The sequence below is a fragment of the Populus alba genome, chromosome 5 (genome assembly GCF_005239225.2).
Source record: "Populus alba chromosome 5, ASM523922v2, whole genome shotgun sequence".
In the NCBI taxonomy this organism is placed as follows: domain Eukaryota; kingdom Viridiplantae; phylum Streptophyta; class Magnoliopsida; order Malpighiales; family Salicaceae; genus Populus; species Populus alba.
The window spans coordinates 14,758,798-14,777,220 of NC_133288.1; positions in this window are offsets into that span (position 1 = coordinate 14,758,798).

The window sequence follows — 18,423 nt, forward strand, 5'->3', positions numbered from 1 at the left end:
CCTCTCACCAACGGATAAACTACATCACTCCATTGCTATATGCACTACTCTCAAAGAGATAGATTTGATCTTCCTAGTGTTATATCCAAGACTCTTTATGGAATGGACTTGTTCTTCCTAGTGCTATATGCTCCATTGTCTATAGAATGGACTCGAACACCTAGGAGCTATATACACCACTCCTTATGGGATGGACTCCATATCCCTAGTGTTATATGCACCATTTTGCATGGGATGAACTTTATCTTCCTAGTGTTATATACATCACTCTTAATAGGATGGACTCATTCTCCATATTACTATATGCATCACTCACCATGGGATGGACTCGATCTCCCAAATGTTATGTACACCACTCCCTATGGGATGGACTCAATATCGTTAGTGCTATATGAACCACTTTGCATAGGATGAACTTTATCTCTACAGTTGTACATGGACCACTCTACAATGGATGAACTTGATCTTCCCAGGGTTATATATTCCACTCTTAATGGGATGTACTTGATCTTTTTAGTGCTATATGCACCACTCTTAAAGGGATGTCCTTGATCTGCCCAGTGCCATACACACTAGTGTTCATGTGATGGACTTGATCTCCTAGAACTATGTAATGACCTAGCTTTTCAAGCCCAAAACAACAGTAATTTCTTTTTTATACTTAAGACACTTCATGTTGGTAATCAACGAACCTGTTCCCCCACATCATCAAGATACAATCCATACATCAACAATCAACGTTTCATTTAAAGGTGGATCTTACATAAACACATAATATTATGTTTACATGATTAGAAGTTCACATTAAAAATATACTTACATAGAAATGAGTTTGCATTTTTATCCTACTAATAGTCATCACGAATTCAAACAAAAAGGATCTAATAATAGTTTTACATTTAGTACATTGATTCATACAAAATACATTGTGATTTAGAATGCAACTACATGATTCCTTGTAAAAGTAGGTTCCCGTGTATTGGGTTTCCTAGGTACCTTGTTGGTGTGACATCCCTACTACAGTACAAAACATTTATAAAAATGCAATTACTTAATAATAATAATGATAATAAACGGTTTGACAATTTAATGAAACATTAACATTATCCCATGTTTGAAGCGTGACATTTATAGTTCCTTCATGTACTTGGTATAAACAACTTGTAGAAAATATAAATGCACCAATTCTTGCAATTGGCCATAATCTTAAATCCGGCTATCCTCTTAAGGAATCATTTGTAAGGTTAATCGTTCACTCACCTCGGCCATCCACTTCGGATGCCATCATCCAAAGCTAATCAACTGTTTGTCGAAGCTAATCCTTCATTTGTCCCGGTCGTCCTTTTGGATGCCATTAGTCGAAGCTAATCATTTATTTATCCTGGTCATCCATTCAGATGCCCTTAGCCAAAGCTAATCATTCATATGTCCCGATCACCCCTTTGGATGCGATTAGTCAAAGCTAATCAACCATTTGTCAACATTTAAGCATTTGGCAATCTGATATTTGTACTAATATAATACGATAACATTCATGATAAAGTATTTCATTATTCAATGTTATGAAAAGAGGAAGGTGAAAGTCACCTAGCTGCTCCACCTGTGAGTTGTTCTTGTTTTGACGATGGTCTGATCTCGACCGTAGCACATAAGACATCAATGGCCATAAATCAGTACATTTGTATTTTTGAATCACATTCATCACCATACTTATTTCAAGAGTTCATCACATTCAAGTGTTCCATATTTTACACCGTCATACCATGAAATTATTACTAGCATTTAAGTCATTTATGCCCGGAAGGCCTATTTTAGAAATCAGCAGCGAAAACTGGTTCGCTGTAGGCTGCCTAATTCAACATTGAAAATTGTTTTGGTGTTGGCACCACAATTCCAGCAGCGAACACTAATTCTCTGCAGACAACTCAATTTGGGTAACGAATCACAAATTTGCTGCAAACAGTACAACTTCAGCAGTGAATCACAATTTTGCTGTAGGACACACAATTCAACAATGAATGCTAATTCGCTGCAAGTAACTCAGTTTCGGCAGGGAATCATAATTTTTCTACAAACTCCTCAGTTTTGGCAACGAATCAAGAATTCATTGCAGAACACACAATTCGATAGCGAATGCTAATTCGCTGTAGACAACTCAGTTTCTACAGCGAATCACAAATTCGCTGTAGACAACTCAACTTCAACAATGGATCACAAATTTGCTATAAAACACACATTTCGACAGCGGATGCTAATTCGCTGCAGACAACTCAGTTTCAACAGTGAATCTGATTCACTACAGACAACTCAACTTCGGCAGTGAATCACAAATTCGCTACAAAACACACATTTCGGTAATGAATTAGTATTCGCTGCAAACAACTCAGTTTTGGCAGCAAATCACAAATTCACTACAGATAACTTGACTTTGGCAACGAATCACAAATTTGTTGCAAAACACACAATTCAGCAGTGAATGCTAATTCACTATAAATGACTCATTTTCGGCAACGAATCACAAATTCCCTGCACACAACTCAACTTTGGCAACGAATCACAAATAATCTCTTAGTGCTATATGCACCACTCTTCAAGAGATGGACTTGATCTTTTTAGTGTTATATGCACCATTCTTCAAGAGATTGGCTTTATCTCTTGAGTGTTATATACACCACTCTTCAAAGGATGGACTTGATCTCTCTAGTGCTATATACACCATTGTTCAAGGGATGGGCTTGATCTCTTAAGTGTTATATGCACCAATCTTCATGGGATGACCTTGATCTCCATTGTGCTTTTTGCACAACTTTTCAAAGGATGGGCTTGATCTTCCAAGTGTTATACGAACCAATCTTCACCGGATGAACTTGATCTCTCTAGTTTTATATGCACCACTTTTTAACTGATGAACTTGATCTTCTAAGTCCTATATATACCATTCTTTATGGGATAGGTTTTATCTCCCCAATGTTATGTGCACCACTCTCCATGGGATATACTTGATCTCTATATTATTTTTTGCTTCGCTCTTCAAGTGATGGACTTGATCTTCCAAGTGCTATATCTGTCACCATCCATGAGAAGCACTTGATCTTTATATTATTATATGCTCCACTTTGCAAGGGATGGAGTTGAACTTCTAGTGCTATATGCACCACTCTTCAAAGGATGAACTTGATCTCTGTAGTGTTATATGCTCCATTCTTTAAGGGATGGGCTTAATCTCCTGAGTGTTATATGCATCACTCTTCATGGGATGACCTTGATCTCCCTTGTGCATTTTGCATCATTTTTCAAGGGATGAAGTTGATCTTCTAAGTGTTATATGAACCACTCTTCATTAAATGAACTTGATCTCTCTAGTTCTATATGTACTAGTCTTTAACTAATGAACTTGACCTTTTGAGTCCTATATATTCCACTCTTTAATAGATAGGCTTGATCTCCCCACTATTTTGTGCATAACTATCCATATGATGGACTTGATATCTATATTATTATATGTTCCTTTCTTCAAGTGATGGACTTGATCTTCAAAGTGCTATATACACCATTTTCAAGGGATGGGCTTGATCTCTTGAGTGTTATATACACCACTCTTCAAAGGATGGACTTGGTCTCCGTAGTGCGATATACACCATTATTAAGGGGATAGGGTTGATTTCTTAAATGTTATATGCACCACTCTTTATGGGATGGCCTTGATCTCCTTTGTGCATTATGCACCACTTTTCAAGAGATGGTCTTGATTTCCTAAGAGCTAGATGAACCATTATCTATATGATGAAAATTGTTGTTGCATTTCATCCCAGGCACGAATGGATCCTGGTCTCAAATTTTATAGCCATGCTTCAGCTTTATCTTTTAAATAAAAAGGAAAAAGCTTTAATCTGATGGTGTTCCTGGTACAATTTGAGTCATTATAAATGTTACAAACTTCTTCAAATTCTCTCAAATGCAAGTATGGGTTTTCTAGATCTAAGCCATGAAAAGAAGGTAAAAGTTGAATAATGCTTGGCTTAAAATTAAAAAGAGATGCATCAGGAGGAAAAAATATACATGATTGCGCAATTGTTCTTGTTGGATTCATTTAGTTTCTAAGTGTTCTGACCCGATTATTCTCATTATAAAACGATTGATTATCTTCTTCAGCCATGTTTTCTAAAGAAGATGAGGATACCCTACAAAGTCTATCATTTAAGGTATGTGACCAAACTCTCATGTACATGTAGGAAGAGAATAGAAAGAAGAAGAGAAAAACAAAAACAAAAGGAGACAAAACACAAGAAATAAAAGTTAGATAAAAGAAAAGTGAAAGGAGAAAAATATAACAAGATTTATAATTTGTATAGAAATTTACCACCCGGCAACGGCGCCAAAAACTTGACACGACCAAAAGATTGATGTCTTCTCTCAAGTGCAGGAGTGTCGAAGTAATAAATAACTCGGCAAGACCGGGGTCGAATCATAAGAAGGTGAACTATATAAATTACAAATCATATATATATATATATATATATATATAAAGAGTTTATGAGAATTTTATGGGATATTGATGTAAGTATTAAACAATGATAAAATAATTGTCAGGGTTAAAGGATCCACTAATAGTATTGGAAATAAGTATAGTATAAACTCTTTTTATTAATCAACTGGAAACCACACATAAAGAAGGTTCCAATCGGATGATTTATCCTTAATAGTTCATTATAAATTTTTAACATGATCATATTAATTATCTTATTTTAGTAACACCATAGTTTTAAATATTGTCAGGAATTCATGATGCTAACTTATGTTAACAACAAATCAAGTTCCTTTTATAGCATAAGTGTAGGTTATACCATACGGTTGGCTATGAAAGTGCCAAGCCTTTGTTGTACCAAGTGTTATACAACACAAATCTAGATTAACCATTTAACAAGTAAGGTATTAAGAATTAGTAAGATAATAAGATAAGGCATGTTAATAACAAACTTTCTTGGATATAAATATTGAAGTTCATGTTGAGTTTATATTATACATATTCTAACACTATTAGTGTAACCTTTTCATCTTGACATAATAAACTTAGCTAAACATAATGAAGACAATAAACATAAATAAACAACATAAGAACATAAGTATAGTAAAGGAAATGAAAAGCATAAACAAGAGATTAAGGAAAATATAACATGAAATAAATCTTAAACATTATAAAAATATAAATAAAGAAATAAACAGCATGCTCTTGATCTGAAAAACCAAGATGCCTAAATGCATGGCAAATGCCTCCTTTTATAGGCCAAAATTTGGACATTGATTCATACAAAATACATCATGATTTAGAATGCAACTACATGATTCCTTGCAAAAATAGGTTCCTGTGTATTGGGTTTCCTAGGCACCTTGTTGGTGTGACATCCATGTCGTAGTATTAAACATTTATAAGAATGCAATTACTTAAAAATAATAATAATAAGAAACGGTCTAGCAGTTTAATGAAGCATTAACATTATCTCATGTTTGAAGCCTGACATTTATAGTTCCTTTATATTCCTAAAATTACTTATGAAACATAATGAATAATGAAGTGATTAGCTTTGGCTAATGGTATCCATATTCGACACCAAGGATTAAATGATCTAATTAACTTCAGCTAATGGTATCCATATTGGATAACCATAATTCATTGATGAGATTAGCTTTGGCTAATGGTATCCATATTGGGTAACCAGGATTCATTAATGAGATTAGCTTTGACTAATGGTATCCATGTTGGAAAGCTGAGAATGAATGATAAGATTAGCTTTGGCTAATGGAATCCATGTTGGATAGCCAAGAATAAGCATTGAAGATTAGCTTTGGCTAATGATATCTATGTTGGATAGCCAGGAGTAAAGGATGAGGTTAACTCTAGTTAATGGGGTATGTCGCACCCTCGCAGCGACCATCGATTGATTTCAGTTTTTTTTTTTTTTTTTTTGTATGGGAGTCACCACCTAGTATTATGGTCATTAGAAAACCTAACTGGTCTTTCAGAGATTCTAAGGCAAGGGACTGGTTGCGTAAAGGGAAGGTATTAGCACCCATAGTACACCCTATCTAAGGTAAGCTGTTGGGTATTTGGTTTGCCTTATAATTGCTATGGTGTTGGTGCTTTCTAATCACATCAGTTTTCCTAGGTTTGATTTAAACTAAATTTATTAAAATAGAAATCCAAGGAGATTTCATGTGTTTTAAAAGCTCATTTTTCCCTTAATATTTCAAGAGTTTGCGACTTGTAAATTGCAAGGAGGAGGGACAAAAATTTAGAAATCTAGGGCGTTTTAAAAGCTTATTTTTTCCTTAGTATTTTATACTCTCATGGCTCGTAAACCGTCAAGTAAAAAAAAATTGAAATGTCCTCGATTTATAATCAATGCTTCTTTCAAGGATGTGTGAGGATTTATTATTCCTAGAAAATTATTTTGGATATTTACCACTTAGGGTTTCTTTATCCAAAAATTAACATAGAATAATAACAAATTATTCCCAATAATATTTTGGATATTCATCCTTTAAGGATTTCTTTATCCAAACATTAGCGGTGAATAATAGATGAATTCCCCTTAAAATAAGATTTTTATATTTTTTAGAATATTGGCCACTACCGTTTGGAGTTTTACAAACATGTTGTAAAATCCAGAAATACAAGAAAATAATTTTTGTTGTGTTTAAGAAATCCATGCGAAAACACATTTTCAAAACTTCCAATATTTTTTGTATAAAAAAGAGCATTCAAAACATGTTAGGGTATTGGCTGTATGCAACACACAAGAAAATATATTTTTGATATATATGTATATTTGTCATATTGTGTTTGAAAACCGGGCATTCTAAATACTAGATTTCTATTTTTACAATACAAAAAAAAAAACATAATAAATAAATAAATACACATACCTTGCCTGGTTACTGTTCAAGTGAATTAAATTTCACTTGAACAGTAACAAATGCAACTAAGAATGCATGCAAAAGCTGAGAATAAAAAGACAGCTTACCTAGTTTGTTGGCGATGCCTTTTTTTTCACTCCTCCGTTGTCTACGTTCGTCTAGCGTTCTCTTGTGTTGCTTGCCTCTTTCTCCTTTCTTCTCCTTGTTTTCTTCTCTTCTCTTTCCCTTCTTCTCTGTTCTGCTTTCCTTTTCTTGAAAGCTGGCACTGAGAAGGACGAAGATGACAAGTGTTGAAGCTTCTGCACTCAGCCAATGGTTGCTGCTTCTGGATAGTGAAAGCGATGGCCACGCCGGTTTTGGCCTCTTTTCCTTGCTTCTTCTTGTTTTCTTCTCTTATCTTTCCCTCCTTCTTTGTTCTACTTTCTTTTCCTTTTTGTTTTCTTTTCACAGTAACGAACAAAAACTCCTTCTGTTCTCTGCGTTTTTTACTCCCTGCCTCTCTTGCGTTTTTCTCTTCTGTCTTTGGCAGTTTTTTTTTTTTTTTTGCTCTTTTCTCTCTGTTTTCCTCTTCTTTTTTGTGCCCCTGTTAGGTCATTAGAAGGGCTTATATATAGTTTAAATATATCTCTATTTAGGAAAAGTTCAATGCATTAATTCTAGGATGCAAATCCTTACTGATTTGTAGCAAAAAAAAATGCAAAAAGGAAACTTAAATATTCTAATTCTAATGTTTGATTTCTTTCCAGTTTTTTAGAGGATGGTGTGGCTTCTTTCCTTCCTTCCATAGGGCCAGTTGCTCCCTTTGAAATGAGGCAATAAAAACGTGGTTGCAGCTTAAAAAATTAGGCGTGATGATAAAGGAAAACAACAGGAATTTGGAGAGAAAAAAGGAAAGAAATCAGATGAGAAAAAAGTCTTATCTTCCTTATTCGGTGTGGTAAAAATCCTATCATTTATGATGATCCAGCCTCCCTCTCTAACTTTCAATATCCTTCTTCACTTCAATCCCTCATTTTAGCACTTTTTGATTCAGTCCTTGGTCCAAAAAAAATCCTTTGAATCAGTCCCGCAAACTTGGGATAGATCCTTCCCGCGACAGAATTCTCTACCTTCACGTTAGATATTAAAATGGGAATATCTTAAGCTTTTGATATCGAAATCAAGCAATTCAAAATCCATAATTTATCTACACGTCTAGGACTACAAATTTGATGAAGGAGTCGAAGTGAGATAAAATCATTTTAGAGAACAGAATCTGGTAGTAATCTGGTTGGTCAAAAAGGATCTCCAGGTCTAATTCAGAAACTGACAAATGCCAAGAATCCTGATATGACTGAGAGTATGATCTAAGAACAAATCAACAAAATTTGTGATTAAAATAGAGTTTTTAGTGCAAAACTCAGGTCAGGATCTTTCTCGCGGTAGAATTCTTTACCTTCTCATTAGATATTCAAACAAGAATATCTTGAGCTTCTAATATTGAAATCAAGTTATTCAAAAGCCCAAAATTATCTACATGTCTAGGACTACAACTTTGATGAAGGAGTTGAAGTGAGATAAAATTATTTTAGAGAACAGAATCTAGCAATAATTTAGTTGGTCAAAAAGGTTCTTGATCTAACAATGTTGAGCATCAAAATCTGACTGAGAATCTGCCCTAAGAACAACGATCCCTAGGACCTAATAAAGGTGTAGGTCTATTTTTCAACATGTCATAAGTGACAAAAATAGCTAGGATGGTCAGATATTGTAAGAAACTAAGTCAGAATCAGAACCAAAGTTGGAACAAAAAATTACGACAGCAGCATAACCATTTTTTTAGTGCAAATTCTGAGGGATTTATCCAACCTTAAAGACCAGATAAAAGAAGAAACAAATTTAGAATTATGAAGACTCTTGATCAACCGAAGAAAACCTGACGATTTTGGGTAGTAAAAGGGAAGGATAAAAAGAGCAAAAAACAACTCAAACAAGGTTTCAAAAAAAATAATATTTATTTCTCTACTTTTGTCAATCTTCTAGCAAACATGGGCTAAACTCCTACACTCAATTCAAAAAAGGTATACACTGTCTCCAGCACATGGGGTCCAAAATTGAGTAACAATAGGGTCCATACTAGGATTACCGGTAATAAGTGTTGTGAACCATCTCATTTGAAATTGTTTACTAACACAATGAAATAAAGAGTATGAGGTGTTATTCACAATCAAAATTAATGTTTAAAGAACCATATACAAAATTGATCATAGTTAGGAATGAATAGTTATGCATGGAAGAACTTATTTGTACAAGGATTCCTAAACCATAATACATGTCATCAATTATTTGTTGAACATAGCTCAAATAAAATAATGCGGTATAAGATTGTATGAAGATGTGGAGTAAAATATCAAAGATAACTCGGTAGAAAGATATTAATAGCTGAATTTGTTGGCAATTAAATGGGTTTGCCAAAATTATTAGCATCTGCAAGGGGATGAGTGAATTATACTTAGTGGCCATAGTATCAGCGACTATGGATGAGATAAGAATGTTACTTAGTGGCCGCAATATCAGTGACTAAGGATAAGAAAAAGACAAGATATAAATTGATATTTGATGATTAATTACCAATATCTATGAATATGGAAACTTTTGATGTTTCATTGCCCAAACAAATGATGACCAAGGAAGTAAAGTACGATTTGGTTAATTATAAGATGATGATGTAGATTCTCCTTTCTGTATACTTCTATTTAAGTTGACAAGTCCTTTAAATTAAATTATGGACAACAAAAGTTACTTTCTAATTGTCCCTAGTAAAAAGGGAATTCATATGGTTGTCTTTGTTCTAAATGAAGACCATTGTCTTGTTGTTTCCAATAAGTACAAACCATGGTGTTGTTGTTTCCAAATAATGGAAACCATTGAAACTATCCTTCCTTGTATACTGGAAACCATTGTGTAAGACCATAACCAATGCTTAAAAATGTATATAACAAGGGGGTTGATTGGCAAATTAAGATATAATATTGTTTGATGTATTACTAAGTCAAAGTAAATGTTAATGGGGGTAATAATGTAACAAACGACTGTTATACCTAGAAAACAGAAAATATGGTAATGTGACAAACAAATTATGTTAAGCAGTGATGGTGACGAGTAAACATTGGATTAATATGTGTGGTTACTTCAAGAATTGTACCCAAGAAAATCGATAACTAAGGAAATGAAATATTAATTATTCATTAGGAAATAAAAATTAAAAAAATGAGTTGCTACGTGGTGACGTATAGTCGGCAACCTTATAGTTGAATCTATTATGTAATTCATTGTAAAGGCAATGTTGAAAGTGACAAAGATGAACTTAAACACCATAACAACTAGTTCGTAATTCAATATGTGTATGATGTAATCGATGTTAAAAGAATCCTGGATAAGCATATTGTTCTCCTTCCTTGTGAAAAACCACATAAATATATTTTATGGCTAGATGTTAAATTTATAATGTTATTTTAGTTGCAATGATGAGCACAAGTATTGTCATCTAAGTTGAGGTATTATTGAACTTGAGTTGAAAGTTTAGAGCAAGATTGTCAAAAATGCAATCATGAGCATAAGTCTTCTTAATGACTAATAACTCTTATAATAATATATATGTTGCAGGTAGATGACACAGGGTGGACCAACACTAATTGTGTCGTTTCACTATTTATAATTTTGTTAGATACTTATTTTTATGTACTATGAATACTTAAAATTATGTTAATAACTTCACCTTAAAATATACTAAATGGTATGATTGTATTTCTAGCATTTGCTTATTGCATCTCTTTTGTTGTGTGTGTATATATATCTATCACACATATGTTTTAAGTAAATGAAAAAAAGAAAGAATATAAGATGAATTGTGAGAAGCAATGTGAAAAACTTAAATGGAAAAACAATTGAATTGGTGGGTGACTGAAGGCTACTGTGTATATGTAATAGAGTTAATGGATATTGTGTTGCCTAAGAGGATAATAAAAGAATGGAGGAAATGTATATGTTATAGGAGAAACTCTACTGTAAATATGGTAAACCAAAGAATTAATAATAAGATGTATTGTTAGACAGAATGCATAAAAAACAATTACCCCATTAGATTAAGATATAATGATTAGAAATATGAAAATTACATGGAAATTTCAAGTTGTTACAGATAGGCTTTATCTCCCCAATGTTATATGTACCCCTCTTCATGTGATGGTCACCACTTTACAAGGAATGATCTTGATCTACTTATTATTATATGCACCACTCTACAAGGGATGAACTTGATCTTTCCTTATCTATATGCCCCACTCTTCATGAGATAGACTTGAACTTCCATTGCTATATCCATCACTCTTCAAGGGATGGACTTTATCTTCTCAATGCTATATACACCACTCTTCATAAGATGATCTTGATCTCCTTAGTGCTATATGCACCACTTTATAAAGGATGGACTTGATCTCTCTTATGCTATATGCACCACACTCCAATGGATGAACTTGGTCTCCTTTGTGCTATATTCACCACTCTTTAGGATGGACTTGATCTCACCAGTTCTATATGAACAACTCTTCAAGGATAGATTTGATTTTCCAAGTGCTATATACACCACTCTTTATGAGATGAGCTTGATCTCCGTAGTGTTTTTTGCACCACTCTACATGGGATGAACTTGTTCTCCCTAGTGCTATTTGCACCTTTCTCAATAGGATGGACTTGATCTCCTTAATGCTATTTTCACAACTCTCCATGGATGGACTTGATCCCCCAAGGAAATAGCTCTAGTCTCTAAGAAATGGACTTAGTCTCGCTTGTAGAAATAGCAACACCATCCAATCACCACTCTTTAGTGGAAGGCTTTTAAGCCCCATCACAATGCTAGGAAAGCTATATGCTCGTACTCTTCAAAGAACCTATAATCACTTAGAAATTTCCAAGTATAGTTTCACCCTCATTGAGTTCCACACAACGACTTAGGAATTTTTATAAATGATAAGTATGGTACCCTTAATCTCTTAGAAATTTTTACTTCTAATCACTTCATATTTTTGTCTGAAGAAATTTATGTCCAAATGCATATTTTTCTGCACCTTTTCCGACTTACATCCCTTTTATACAAGCAAAACTCACCACTTTACCCGAATTGGGAGATTAATTAAAGTCTTTGCCTACTATTATATCACAAAGATTGGGGACTACGAATGAACCAATATTTTTATCAGTATATATTTATATATCTTTACCAATAGTATTCATATAAAAAAAACTTATTTGAAATTTTTTGAAAAAAAAAAATTACACCGCATAAAATTTTACACTTTCAAATAATTATATATATTTTTTGGGTTGTGACACATCATCTTTCTCACAAGATTTAAAAGTGAGTTTTTCAATAACCTTACCACTATGAAGAGTGATGACTGAATTGACTTGATCCATGTGTTGGCTTCCGGAACTACTTGCATTTGCTTTGTAGTGCATCTTTGGATTTTTTTGTGGTTAAGATGGAAACTTACTATTTTCTTGAAAACTAAGAGCATATGTGAATTTTGCAAGAGCATTTTTAAAACTTGTCATGCTTTGAGCAAGTTGAGTGTGGATTATTTCTTGCTTTTCAATGAATGCATGCAATGTTTCCTCAAGATTTTTTCTAGGAAGTGGAGCATAATGAGGTGCATATCCATAAGAATTTTGAAAATTATGGTGTGCTTGAAACGATGGCTGTGAAGTTTGTGCATTATTGTTATCACTCTTCCAACTGAAATTTAGGTACTTTCTCTAACCAAGGTTGTATGTTTACGAGTATAGGTTATGATCGGGCCTTTGAAAACTATTTAAAGCATGAGCTTGTTCATGGAGGCATTCCTTGAAAGAAGGCAAAGTTGGACAATCATTGGTTGCATGTTCATTTGTTTCATTGATTTGACACAAAATATCTTAACAGATTTTAATTGACCACTCTTTTTCAATTCTAATGCCTCAACTTTTCTAGCTAAAGATGGAAACTTGGCTTGGAGGTCATGATCTTCCCTAAGGTTATACATACCTCCACTAGATGTATGAGGTTGGGTTTTACTTGGTGCCTCATAACTGCCTGTAGTGTCCCAATTTTACACATTTTCAGCTAGTAAGTCTAGGAACTCCATTTCTTCATCAAGGTCTTTATTTTCAAAAGTTCTATTGCACATCAATTCCACCATTTGCCTATCTTTAGATGTTAACCCTTCATAAAATTGTGAAACCAATCTCCATGTTTCAAAACCATGATGAGGGCAAGTATTAAGCAAGTCTCGATACCTATCCTAACATTGGTAAAATGTTTCACCTGATTTTTGAGTGAAAGTGGTGATTTGTCTTTTGAAAGAGTTGGTTCTGTGAGATGGAAAAAACTTCTTTAAAAATTGTTGTTGCATTTCATCCCTAGCACGAATGGATCCTGGTCTCAAATTTTGTAGCCATATTTTAGCTTTATCTTTTAAAGAAAAGGAAAAAGCTTTAATATGATGGTGTTCATACTACAATTTGAGTCATTATAAATGCGTTACAAGCTTCTTTCAAATTGTCTCAAATGCAAGTATGGATTTTTCTAGATCTAAAGCCACGAAAAGAAGGTAAAAGTTGAATAATGCTTGGCTTAAAATTAAAATGAGATGCATCAGGAGGAAAAAATATACATGATTGTGCAATTGTTCTTGTTGGATTCATGTAGTCTCTAAGTGTTCTTACCCGATTATTCTCATTATAAAGCTACTGATTATCCTCTTCAACCATGTTTTCTAAAGAAGATGAGGATACCCTACAAAGTCTATCATTTAATGTATGTGACCAAACTCTCATGCACGTGTAGGAAGAGAATAGAAAGAATAAAAGAAAAACAAAAACAAAAGGAGACAAAACACAAGAAACAAAAGTTAGATAAAAGAAAAGTGAAATGAGAAAAATATAACAAAATTTATAATTTGTATAGAAATTTACCTCCCCAGCAACGGCGCCAAAAACTTGACATGACCAAAAGATTGATATCTTCTCTCAAATATAGGAGTGTCAAAGTAATAAATAATCCAGCAAGACTAGGGTCAAACCACAAGGAAGTTAATTGTTTAAATTATAGACAATAATAATGCAACAACAATAACAATAATAATAATAATAATAATAATAATAATAATAATAATAATAATAATAATAATAATAATAATAATAATAAGAAGAAGAAGAAGAAGAAGAAGAAGAAGAAGTTGACGAGAACTTTGAGATGGAAGATTAACGTAATGATTAAACAATGATAAAAACAAATGTCAATGTTAGAGGATCCACTAATGTTATTTCAAACAAGTATAGTATAAACTCTTATTATTCAACTGGAAACCATACACAAAAGAGGTTCCAATCGGATGATTTGTCATTAATAGCTCATTATAAATTATTAACATGATCATATTAATTATCTTATTTAAGTAACCCAAACTTTTAAATATTATCAGGAATTCATGATGCTAACTTATGTTAACAACAAATCAAGTTCCTTTCATAGCACAAGTGTAGGTTACACCATATGGTTGGGCTATGAAAGTGCTAAGCATTTGTTGTACCAAGTGTTATACAACACAAATCTAGATTAACCATTTAACAAGCAAGGTATTAAGAATTAGTAAGATAAAAAGATAAGACATGTTAATATTAAACATTAAGGTCTATGTTGAGTTTACACTATACTTATTCTTACACCATTAGTGTAACATTTTCACCTTGATATAATAAACTTAGCTAAACATAATGAAGAAGAGAAGCACAAATAAACAAAATAAGAACATAAATAAGATACAAGTTAACTAAGTAAAGGAAAGGAAATGAAAAGCATAAATAAGATATTAATGAAAGCAAAACTTAAGAATTACAATAAATATAAAGAAAGAAATAAAAAACATGATCTTACTCTAAACAACCAAGATGCCTAAATGCATGTCAAATGTCTCCTTTTATAGGCCAAAATTTGGAACTATTGATTTGATGACTAATTATTAAGCGAGTGGCCAACTCTTGACCTGGTGATAATCCTTATCTTCTTGTCTGAAAAAAAACATCATTGCTAACATCAAAAATGAAACCAACTGTACCATGAAAGTTATAGAAAATTATCTTTATCTTTCCAAGAAAAAAAATTGAGATCATATGGACTTCTAGAACTCGAGATATGGGCTGAACACTGAATAGTGTCTGGGCTGCAAGATAGATTTGGACTTCTCCATTGTTGCTATAATTTGGACTTAAAAACGACCTTTTTAAATCTTGGACTCCACATGAAAGTTATAGGCCTATGTTTTATCGAATCTTTCCAAAACATTGAGGTCATTTGGACATCTAGAACTCGAGATATGACCTAATTACCGAACAGTGTTCTAGTTTGGACTGCACCAACATCTCTTTTCTAAGTTTGGCCCTCTCTTTGTCCTTTCAATTTCAATACTTAAACTCATCAATCAATCCTTTCATTTATGTGATAGGCCTGCATTTAAGATTAACATTTACCATAAATTAAAAGTATCTTATATTATTAGGTATGTTATTATAAAACATGTTTTAGTTAAGGAGTTATTGATACTTCAAGTGCAAAATGATGATACAAAACCTTGATAAAAATGCACTTTAAGTACTAATCAGAGGGGCATTGGTAGAAAAGACACTCAAGATTGCACGCCAATTGATCTCAAATATAGTAGCCAACTCCAAACAATTTGGCACTTGTGGAGACTTCCTAAGCAAACGAGTAAATGAGGTAAATATTTCTAACCTTGAGGATAAAGTTAGTGATCTTACTTCTCTTATGTGTTCTTTGGCTTGTGGAAATGTACAACATATGAAAGTTTGTAGCATATGCTCTTTACAAGGACATGCTTCGGATACGTGACCAATAATGCAAGAAGATTACATTGAACAAGCTAATGTGTTTGATGGAGCATTCAATGGACAACCTCAATGTAAGTATGATCCATTTTCCAACACATACAATCTCAGATGGAGAAATCATCCAAACTTACGCTATGGGAACCCGCCTTAACAAGGCAATCAAGGTCGACAGTTCCATCCTTATGGATTTCAGCCCCAACAGAATTATGAAGCAAGACAGCCCCCTCCATTCACAAACTCCAATGTTATGGGTCGTCATCCAGTGATGATATTAGTGAGATGATGAAAACTTTGGCTTCTAACACTATAACCTTGCAACAAAATGTCATGTCTTTTCAACAGGAAACAAGGTCAAGTATTTACAACTTGGAGAACAAATGGGGAAAGTAGCTTCAAATATGGGGAAATTGGAAGCACAAATGAATGGAAAATTGCCCTCCCAAGCATTGAATCCAAAAATGAATGTTAGTGTGATCATGCTACAAAGTGGGAAAGAACTTGGAAGGCAAAGGTCGAAACAAATTGACATGGAGGAAGAAGAAGAGATATAAACCAAATTGAGTACAAAGAAGAAACACCCTTCTCCTCCACAAACTGAAACAATGACCAACACTCCAAGGTAACTCTTTACTCAACTAATTCCAGTTTTAAAACAATTTCACCCTTTCCTATGAGTTCTTCTAGGTCAAAGAAAGAGGACAAAGAAATAGGATAAAGAAAAAGATATTTTAGAGGTTTTGAAGAAAGTAGAACTCATCATTCTTTTGCTTGATGCTATCAAGCAAATTCCCAATTATGCTAAATTCTTGAAGGAGTTGTGTACTCCCAAGAGAGTTTTCAAACTAAAAGTTAATGAAATGGTAAGCATGGGCGAAGTTGTATCTACTGTTCTTCAAAAGAATATGCCTTTGAAGCAAAAAGACCTAGGTGCATTTACTATCCCATATGTTATTGGTAATCCTAGTTTTAAAAGGGCTTTATATGATTTAAGTGCATCCATTAGTGTTATGCCTGAACATGTTTATGATTCTCTTAGTCTGGAGCCTTTGAATAAAACTAGTATTGTAATATAGCTTGTAGATCGTAGTTTTGTTTACCTACTTGGTGTGATATAAAATGTCCTAATCAAGATTGATAGTTTGGTCATTCCATGTGACTTTTATATTCTTGATATGGAACATGATTCTTGTGATTCATTAAACAACACTCCTATATTGTTTGGGAGACAATTCTTAAAAACTGTCAATACAAAGATTGATTGTGATAAGGATACTTTGTTTATGGAGGTAAGAGATGAAAAAATCGATTTTAATTTTCATGATGCAATGAAATATCCTTATAACAATGTTTACTCTATCACATGCTATGAACAAGTTGATAAGTGTGCAATAAGTTTGTGATTTTGATTGTGAGGATGGATTAAGCGTAGCTTTGAGCTATGGCTATGATTTTACCAAGATAAAAGAGATGGAGAGGCACATATGTGTTTCCCAAAACATGGACGAATCAGCATTGGCTTTGCAAGCTTTGCAAACTGTTCCCCATGGTAATGTCTTTATTGATTTAGTAACTTTCACATAAAAAAATTCTGCCATTTATTTTACAGGCCTTTAAGTTAGAATTGAAACCTTTCCCCAATAATTTGAAGTATGTATTCATTAGTGAAAACAATACACTTCTCATTATCATAGGAAAAGATTTGACAAGTGCACAAGAGGAAAAACTTGTGAAGTTGTTATATGATCACAGGACGGCCATTGATAGACTTTAGTCAACATTAATGGCATTAGTCCCTCCATGTGTATGCGTCACATATTATTAGAGGACAATGCAAAACCAATGAGGGAAATGTAAAGGAGGTTGAATCTGCCTATGATAGAGGTAGTGAAAGTTGAGATTTTAAAGTTATTAGATATAAGAGTCATTTACCCCATCATGGACAGTAAATGGGTGGCGCCTATCCATGTGGTGCCCAAAAAGAATGGAATCACATTGGTAAAGAACAAAAATGATGAACTCATTCCTACTCGCATTTCGAGTGGATGGAGAATGTGTGTTGATTATAGAAAGCTTAATCTCTCTACACACAAAGATCATTTCCCATTACCATTCATGGACCAAAATGCTTAAACGCCTGACAGGTAAGTCTTTTTATTGATTTTTTGATGGATATAGTGGATATAATCAAATTGTTATTAATCCTGAAAATCAAGAAAAGACTACATTTACATGTTCATTTGGTACATATGCATATAGTAGAATGCCCTTTGGTCTTTACAATGCACCGATAACTTTTCAAAGATGAATGATGAGTATTTTGTTTTTTACTATGTTGAAAGAATAATTGAAGTTTTCATGGATGATTTCACGGTGTATGGTGATTCTTTTGATAAATATCTAGAGAATTTATCTTTGATCTTGAAAAGGTGCATTGAAACTAACCTTGTCTTGAACTATGAAAAGTGTTATTTTATGGTAGAACAAGGAATAGTTCTTGGGCATGTTGTGTCTTCATATGGATTAGAGGTTGATAAAGCTAAAATAAATGTTATTTCAACATTACCTTACCCCTTATGCATGAGGAAA